The sequence below is a fragment of the Bombina bombina genome, chromosome 7 (assembly GCF_027579735.1).
Source record: "Bombina bombina isolate aBomBom1 chromosome 7, aBomBom1.pri, whole genome shotgun sequence".
In the NCBI taxonomy this organism is placed as follows: Eukaryota; Metazoa; Chordata; class Amphibia; order Anura; family Bombinatoridae; genus Bombina; species Bombina bombina.
Window position 1 is genome coordinate 214,141,452 of NC_069505.1, and position 10,382 is coordinate 214,151,833.

The following is a 10,382-nucleotide window of genomic DNA, read 5'->3' on the forward strand; positions in this document are numbered from 1 at the left end:
CAGAACCTGGATCGTAGGGTTATATACATGTGTCTCTAGCGTATACAAATCCTTTTCAAGAATTGATTTTTTCTTAATAGCAAAACATATGTTAAAGATAGAAATTCAGACAGACATCCAAGATATTGTGGTTTCAGACCATGCATTAGAGATAGGCCTTAAGGATAACCGCTCAACAGGTAAGGGTAGGCTGTTTTTTCTACAGTACTTGATCAATAATTTTCATTTCAAATCATGGATTCAAAACAGATGGAAACAATTTCAGGTAGATAATGTTGGATTTCTAAAACAATCTTCAATTTCAGAAGAACAAAAATTTAAAGCTATATTTTCAGGGGTGCAGGGTATTTCCGCCAAATACTTAGCAAGGATTGTCAAAATTAGACAGCAAAAAAACTATATCGCAGTTCTAAAATTTAAGAATTCAAGAGTGACAGATCCAGTAGAGATTAGGGAAGCTTTTTTTAAAACCTTCAAGGAATTGTATGCAGCAAATCAAATTAATAGTGAGCTCAAAGATCAGTTCTGGGAGAGGGTAGTTTTACCCCGAATTGAGAGGGCTGACCTGCAAAGATTAAATGAACCCATTTCAGTAGAAGAAGTAACTAAGACAATACATAAATAAAAATTAGGCAAAACACCTGGACCGGACTCGATACCCACAGAATTCTACAATTTACTTGTTGAGCAGATCCCTATTGTTTTATGTAACTTATTTAATGATTATTATATGGGGAATAAACTTCAGTCATCACTTTTCGCAGCATCTAATATAGTATTGATCCCGAAGAAAGGTAAATACCCAGAACTCCCCACATCATACAGGCCAATTTTCCTACTAAACCAGGACTATAAGATCCTTACGGCTATTTTAGCTAACAGACTGAAATCCTCTTTAGGTTATATTATACATACAGACCAGACAGGTTTCATGATAGGTAGAAACCCAGTAAAGAATTTACGTAAGGTTACATTGGTGCTTGATCACTTCTGGAATAAACCAGGAAAAAAAGGACATCACACTAAGCCAGATCTCGCTATTCTTACAATAGACGCGGAAATAGTGTTCGACTCCATTATATGGGACCACCTTTTCAAATCCCTGGAGGGATTTGGTTTTACTGGAGTCTTTCAACAATTTATTAGACAACTTTATAAAGAACCAACCTCATCTGTTATAGTGAACGGGGGAGCTACCAATAGATTTGTTCTTAAGCGAGGCACCCGTCAAGGGAGTCCGCTATCTCCATTTCTTTTTAACATATCCCTTGAACCGTTAGCTATATATCTAAGACAAGAACTACAGGGTATATCTATAGGAAAGCATACATTGGTTCTTTCCCTTTTTGCAGATGACCTCTTACTTTTTCTTAGTAAAACAGCTGATTCCATTCCTCAGCTCCTAAGGATATGTAATTTGTTTAGCTCATTTTTATGTTACAAAATGAACTACAGAAAATCGGAGATCTTGTGGATATACAAAACGCCCGTTCCGATAATGCATCATTTTAGTGAATCCACACAGATCACCTATTTAGGTATCACATTAAGTAATACACATATAAGTTTATGGCATAATTTAAACTTCAAACAATGTATTAAGGAGTTGGACTTGAAGTTACAGAGCTGGAGTAATCTACCACTCTCGATTACTGCCCGGATCATGTTGGTTAAGACTGTTCTCTTCCCTAAATTGTTATATTTTTTACAGAATCTTCCGCTTCTCCTATATAAAAAAAGACATACTCTTTCTTCATAGGAGCTTTAATCAGTTCATCTGGCAGGGCAAGAAACCACGTATTTCGTTAGTCAAGTTAACACTGCCTAAACAATTTGGTGGACTAGCTTGCCCAAATGTGAAACTATATAATTATGCAGCTCTAAGTAAATATGCTTTGGACTGGATCACTGAAAAAGAGTTAGTTTCATTTTACGAGATGGAATCCAGCTTAATACTACCCTTCAGTCTAAAAGCAATTTTACGGAAGACAGACAAGGTGGTCTCCTTGCAAAAAATTCCTTATTTTATTGTATACAAAAGGAACAGGAACAAACAAAGTCACAACGTTTCGGGGCCGTGCCCCTTAATCATGTGATCATGTCATCACATGATTAAGGGGCACGGCCCCGAAACGTTGTGACTTTGTTTGTTCCTGTTCCTTTTGTATACAATAAAATAAGGAATTTTTTGCAAGGAGACCACCTTGTCTGTTTTCCATATTATTGCTAGCAAGTTGGCAGTTACTTGCACCTGTCTCCTGCTTCCTGGGTTCCTGTGCTGGATACTACTGTGCTTTAAAAGCAATTTTACATCAGACCGCAAATAAACTCCCTGACACAATTAACCAAATGTTTACATTTAAACAAATTATACAGGCTTGGCAAAAAATTTGTAGTGAGCTGAAGATTGATTATCGAAAATCAGAATTCTTACCTTTGATAGGTAATCCGAGTTTTCCTCCTGGACTGGGCCACTCAATATTCTCGGTTTGGGGTGAGAGGGGAGTGAAGTATGTGTCTCAGATATGTGATGGTAAAAATGTAAGACTTCAGTCTTTTGAGGCAATGTCCCGACAATATAACCTCCCTCCTTCTAGTTTCTATGCTTATTTACAGGTTACTGGGTAGAAAAATAAAGGCAAGGCACGGGCCCGGAATTAGATTCTAAGGAACTGAGGGCAATGGTAAGAGAATATCAGGAAGGGGTGAACAGCATCTCCCGAACCTACGATGTCATGTTGAAAGCTATGGGGGGAAAAATATGGCAGATATACTAATAAAATGGGCAAAAGAAAAGATCAATGTAGATAGTGATACCATTTCTCAGAGTATAGTGCTAGCCTCCAAAGCAACGATCATGTATAGTTGGAGAGAATCCCACATGAAAATGTTAAACAGGGTATATACACCAGCTAGAATAGCAAAGTGGAATCAGGATAAAGCGAAATGCCCAAAATGCTGATTAAGAAAAGCAGATTTAATGCACTGCTTTTGGGCTTGCCCAAAAGTATATAAATTTTGGCAGAAAGTCATTTTTTGGGGAAGTAAGATAATGGGGTCAATGGATCCACTCCAGGTTTTTTTTATGTAAATATAAAAGGTCCTGCCCTAATAATAGACTTACCAATCTACTTATTCTGACTGGGAGGAACTTAATTTTAAGGAATTGGAAAGGACAGAAAAGTTTTAGATTCACAGATTTCCTTAAGGATGTACAACACCAGATGGTGGTTGAACAAATACATTTGAGGAATACTAATTCTAAACAGCTCGATTTTTCAATAAATGGAAAGGATATATTAGTTCACTCCCTCTGGAGATGCAAAGACAGGCAGTTTCAAATTTTAAAACATCCATTTGGGTACAGCATCAACTAGACAAGGGGGTACTCCCGAGATTATGGTTTTCAGCGGAATAGCCTCTCAAGAATTGAATTAGGGAGGGGGGGGGGGAATGGAAGGGTCCCCCCCCCTTTTTTTTTCCTCTTCTCCTCCGGAGCTGGAGAAAACGTAGGTTTACTTAACAATTAAAGAATCCAATGTAAGGCTACTCAGTTGGTAAGAATAGGAAACTTACGAGTAAAAATAGCAAATGAGGGACTTTACTGGTTTCAAATAGGGTTAAGATGGTTCAAATGAGATACAGATGTTACATAAGGAGCTTGACCTCTAGATCGGTATGAAGATAGTTGGATAAAGAAAGTTGAAGGTGATCAGATGGACTCAAATGAGGATAATACATCTTTTATAGAAGCCAGATAGGCTCTAAGACGCAAAGATATGAACATAACTTGGAAAACCCTGGCATAAAATGATACTACACATTTTCAATTCTCAAAGGAAATCTGGAAGCATTGAGTTAATTTGATAAAGCTATAAAAGTTGTATAATAATTTCTTAAATGAACCAATGGGGAATGTAAAGTTAATTTTTGTGTGGAAGGCCAATTGAGTTTATGGAGCTTTGGGGGTGGGGGGCTTTATTTTTATCGTTTTTTTCCTCCCATTCTTCCCTCCCCTATACATAGTTCTTGTATATTACTTTTTTGTGGCTTTTATGACTATGGCTAAATAAGGAATGACTCTCTGTCATATGGTTATATTATTAAACCTTTGTTAAAATGTATGTGTTTATTAAATAAAAAAATATCAATAAAAAAGAAAAAAGGTAATTATTGCTAATGTTGATTAATTGATAGATAATTACTTCTAATATTCATTGGCTGATAGGTAATTACTGCTAATATTCATTGGTTTATAGGTGATTACTGCTCATGGTCATTGGTTGATAAGTAATTATTGCTAATGTTCATTGGTTTATAGGTAATTACTGCTAATGTTCATTGGTTTATAGGTAATTACTGCTAATGTTCATTGGTTGATAGGTAATTACTGCTAATGGTCATTGGTTGATAGGTAATTTACTGCTAATGGTCATTGATGTATAGGTAATTACTGCTAATGGTCATTGGTTGATAGGTAATTACTGCTAATGGTCATTGGTTGATAGGTAATTTACTGCTAATGGTCATTGGTATATAGGTAATTACTGCTAATATTCAGTGGTTGATAGGTAATTACTGCTAATGGTCGTTGGTTGATAGGTTATTAGTGCTAATGTTCATTGGTCAATAGGTAATTATTGCTACTGGTCATTGGTTGATAGGTAATTTACTGCTAATGGTCATTGGTGTATAGGTAATTACTGCTAATATTCAGTGGTTGATAGGTAATTACTGCTAATAGTCGTTGGTTGATAGGTTATTAGTGCTAATGTTCATTGGTCAATAGGTAATTATTGCTACTGGTCATTGGTTGATAGGTAATTACTGCTAATGTTCATTGGTTGATTGGTAATTACTGATAATGGTCATTGGTTTATAGGTAATTACTGCTAATGGTCATTTGTTGATAGGTAATTACTGCTAATATTCATTGGTTGATATGTAATTACTGCTAATGGTCATTGGTTGATAGGTAATTACTGCTAATATTCATTGGTGGATAGTTAATTACTACTATTATTCATTGGTTTATAGGTAATTACTGCTAATGGTCATTTGTTGATAGGTAATTACTGCTAATATTCATTGGTTGATATGTAATTACTGCTAATGCTCATTGTTTGATAGGTAGTTTCTGCTAATACTCACTGAGTAAATAAGCAGTAATTTCACAACTGTTGTTTCACTTTTTCTTCATATGTATAAAGGCAATAAACATGACAATTTATATAAATGCTGCTGCTCTCATATGGATGACATTTTTGAGTAGTGTTCATTTACAGTAAGTACTTTTAGTATTATTCAGTTCACTATCTATAGCTTACATAGTGATAAGGCAGTGAATGAGTTAGTGGAATAGAATGTAGCTACAAGACCTTTACTAACCCCTATGTGCCCTACAGCTTGCTCCAGATCCTTGCTGCCTTGGGGGATGCTTTTCCTACTTGTTTTTGTAGGCAGTGGTCCTTGTATTCGGCCACTTCATGTCAGTGCCAGCAGGCGCACAGCATGTTAGTTAGTAATGAATAACAGATTCTCCTGAACTGAAAGGAATTATAGAGTGTAAATCATTAAGTTTCAAGTTGGCGGTCTAGCTGTGTGAATGTGCATAAGGTCTACCCACAGCTCTTTGTTGTTGTAGTATTATATATATATATATATATATATATATATATATATATATATATATATATATATATATATATCAGTGATAATGTAGCATTTTCATGACATCTAAGTTAAAGGGACACAAAATTCTATTTTTTTCTTTATAATTCAGATAGAACAGCAATTTTAAACAACTTTCTAATTTACTTCTATTATCAATTTTTTGTTCTTTTTGTATATTTTGCTGAAAAGCAGTGAAGTAATCCATGGGGGCTGTACATTTATAAAATATGGTTAAGAGACACAAATAATAATATATGTCTAATAATGTCCACTGGCACAGGAAGGGATATATGTCAGGTTGCAGGGTAACCTCTGTCTAATGATCTCCCAACCAGATAGTTATTTCAAGTTGTCACCACCCAAAAGAACACATTTTTACTTCAGCTTTTTTCTGGGGCAAAAAAAGGAAAAAATCTTAGTTTTGCTTTTTCCAGGGGCCAGAAAAACTAGTACATGGGGCCCTGATTTAACCCATTAGAGCCTGTTATTACTACTCTTTAATGTTCCTAAAAGTCAACCTACGCACAAACTCACATAATAAAACATATTTGTTAAACTGCAGATTGCTCTGTAATTTGTGCAAGTTCTGATTCAAAGGCTTTACTGGGCAGATGTATAGCACTTCTGTGATAAGCTCTATACTGGGCAGATGTATAGCACTTCAGTGATAAGCTCTATACTGGGCAGATGTATAGCACTTCAGTGATAAGCTCTATACTGGGCAGATGTATAGCACTTCAGTGATAAGCTCTTTACTGGGGAGATGTATAGCACTTCAGTGATAAGCTCTATACTGGGCAGATGTATAGCACTTCAGTGATAAGCTCTATACTGGGCAGATGTATAGCACTTCTGTGATAAGCTCTATACTGGGCAGATGTATAGCACTTCAGTGATAAGCTCTATACTGGGCAGATGTATAGCACTTCAGTGATAAGCTCTTTACTGGGGAGATGTATAGCACTTCAGTGATAAGCTCTTTACTGGGCAGATGTGTAGCACTTCAGTGATAAGCTCTTTACTGGGCAGATGTGTAGCACTTCAATGATAAGCTCTTTACTGGGCAGATGTATAGCACTTCAGTGATAAGCTCTTTACTGGGCAGATGTGTAGCACTTCAGTGATAAGCTCTTTACTGGGCAGATGTGTAGCACTTCAGTGATAAGCTCTTTACTGGGCAGATGTATAGCACTTCAGTGATAAGCTCTTTACTGGGCAGATGTATAGCACTTCAGTGATAAGCACTTTACTGGGCAGATGTATAGCACTTCAGTGATAAGCTCTACTGGGCAGATGTATAATACTTCAGTGATAAGCTCTTTACTGGGCAGATGTATAGCACTTCAGTGATAAGCACTTTACTGGGCAGATGTGTAGCACTTAAGTGATAAGCTCTATACTAGGCAGATGTGTAGAACTTCAGTGATAAGCTCTTTACTGGGCAGATGTGTAGCACTTCAGTGATAAGCTCTTTACTGGGCAGATGTATAGCACTTCAGTGATAAGCTCTATACTAGGCAGATGTATAGCACTTCAGTGATAAGCTCTGTACTGGCAGATGTATAGCACTTCAGTGATAAGCTCTATACTGGGCAGATGTATAGCACTTCAGTGATAAGCTCTATACTGGGCAGATGTATAGCACTTCAGTGATAAGCTCTATACTGGGCAGATGTATAGCACTTCAGTGATAAGCTCTTTACTGGGGAGATGTATAGCACTTCAGTGATAAGCTCTATACTGGGCAGATGTATAGCACTTCAGTGATAAGCTCTATACTGGGCAGATGTATAGCACTTCTGTGATAAGCTCTATACTGGGCAGATGTATAGCACTTCAGTGATAAGCTCTATACTGGGCAGATGTATAGCACTTCAGTGATAAGCTCTTTACTGGGGAGATGTATAGCACTTCAGTGATAAGCTCTTTACTGGGCAGATGTGTAGCACTTCAGTGATAAGCTCTTTACTGGGCAGATGTGTAGCACTTCAATGATAAGCTCTTTACTGGGCAGATGTATAGCACTTCAGTGATAAGCTCTTTACTGGGCAGATGTGTAGCACTTCAGTGATAAGCTCTTTACTGGGCAGATGTGTAGCACTTCAGTGATAAGCTCTTTACTGGGCAGATGTATAGCACTTCAGTGATAAGCTCTTTACTGGGCAGATGTATAGCACTTCAGTGATAAGCACTTTACTGGGCAGATGTATAGCACTTCAGTGATAAGCTCTACTGGGCAGATGTATAATACTTCAGTGATAAGCTCTTTACTGGGCAGATGTATAGCACTTCAGTGATAAGCACTTTACTGGGCAGATGTGTAGCACTTAAGTGATAAGCTCTATACTAGGCAGATGTGTAGAACTTCAGTGATAAGCTCTTTACTGGGCAGATGTGTAGCACTTCAGTGATAAGCTCTTTACTGGGCAGATGTATAGCACTTCAGTGATAAGCTCTATACTAGGCAGATGTATAGCACTTCAGTGATAAGCTCTGTACTGGCAGATGTATAGCACTTCAGTTATAAGCTCTATACTAGGCAGATGTATAGCACTTCAGTTATAAGCTCTATACTAGGCAGATGTGTAGCACTTCAGTTATAAGCTCTATACTAGGCAGATGTATAGCACTTCAGTTATAAGCTCGATACTAGGCAGATGTATAGCACTTCAGTTATAAGCTCTATACTAGGCAGATGTGTAGCACTTCAGTTATAAGCTCTATACTAGGCAGATGTGTAGTACTTCAGTGATAAGCTCTATCCTGGGCAGATGTCTAGCACTTCAGTGATAAGCTCTTTACTGGGCAGATGTGTAGCACTTCAGTGATAAGCTCTATACTAGGCAGATATATAGCACTTCAGTGATAAGCTCATTACTAGGCAGATGTATAGCACTTCAGTGATAAGCTCTATACTGGGCAGATGTGTAGCACTTCAGTGATAAACTCTATACTAGGCAGATGTATAGCACTTCAGTGATAAGCTCTATACTGGGCAAAAGTATAGCACTTCAGTGATAAGCTCTATACTGGGCAGATGTATAGCACTTCAGTGATAAGCTCTATAATAGGCAGATGTGTAGCACTTCAGTGATAAGCTCTTTACTCGGCAGATGTATAGCACTTCAGTGATAAGCTCTTTACTGGGCAGATGTGTAGCACTTCAGTGATAAGCTCTGTACTGGGCAGATGTGTAGCACTTCAGTGATAAGCTCTGTACTGGGCAGATGTATAGCACTTCAGTGATAAGCTCTGTACTGGGCAGATGTATAGCACTTCAGTGATAAGCTCTATACTGGGCAGATGTATAGCACTCAGTGATAAGCTCTATCCTGGGCAGATGTATAGCACTTCAGTGATAAGCTCTGTACTGGGCAGATGTATAGCACTTCAGTGATAAACTCTATACTAGGCAGATGTGTAGCACTTCAGTGATAAGCTCTATCCTGGGCAGATGTATAGCACTTCAGTGATAAGCTCTATTCTGGGCAGATGTATAGCACTTCAGTGATAAGCTCTATCCTGGGCAGATGTATAGCACTTCAGTGATAAGCTCTATCCTGGGCAGATGTGTAGCACTTCAGTGATAAGCTCTGTACTGGGCAGATGTGTAGCACTTCAGTGATAAGCTCTGTACTGGGCAGATGTATAGCACTTCAGTGATAAGCTCTGTACTGGGCAGATGTATAGCACTTCAGTGATAAGCTCTATCCTGGGCAGATGTATAGCACTTCAGTGATAAGCTCTGTACTGGGCAGATGTGTAGCACTTCAGTGATAAGCTCTGTACTGGGCAGATGTATAGCACTTCAGTGATAAGCTCTGTACAGGGCAGATGTATAGCACTTCAGTGATAAGCTCTGTACAGGGCAGATGTATAGCACTTCAGTGATAAGCTCTGTACAGGGCAGATGTATAGCACTTCAGTGATAAGCTCTGTACTGGGCAGATGTATAGCACTTCAGTGATAAGCTCTGTACAGGGCAGATGTATAGCACTTCAGTGATAAGCTCTGTACTGGGCAGATGTATAGCACTTCAGTGATAAGCTCTGTACTGGGCAGATGTATAGCACTTCAGTGATAAGCTCTGTACTGGGCAGATGTATAGCACTTCAGTGATAAGCTCTGTACTGGGCAAATGTATAGCACTTCAGTGATAAGCTCTGTACTGGGCAGATGTATAGCACTTCAGTGATAAGCTCTGTACTGGGCAGATGTATAGCACTTCAGTGATAAGCTCTATCCTGGGCAGATGTATAGCACTTCAGTGATAAGCTCTGTACTGGGCAGATGTGTAGCACTTCAGTGATAAGCTCTGTACTGGGCAGATGTATAGCACTTCAGTGATAAGCTCTGTACAGGGCAGATGTATAGCACTTCAGTGATAAGCTCTATCCTGGGCAGATGTATAGCACTTCAGTGATAAGCTCTATTCTGGGCAGATGTATAGCACTTCAGTGATAAGCTCTGTACAGGGCAGATGTATAGCACTTCAGTGATAAGCTCTATCCTGGGCAGATGTATAGCACTTCAGTGATAAGCTCTATCCTGGGCAGATGTATAGCACTTCAGTGATAAGCTCTGTACAGGGCAGATGTATAGCACTTCAGTGATAAGCTCTATCCTGGGCAGATGTATAGCACTTCAGTGATAAGCTCTATCCTGGGCAGATGTGTAGCACTTCAGTGATAAGCTCTGTACTGGGCAGA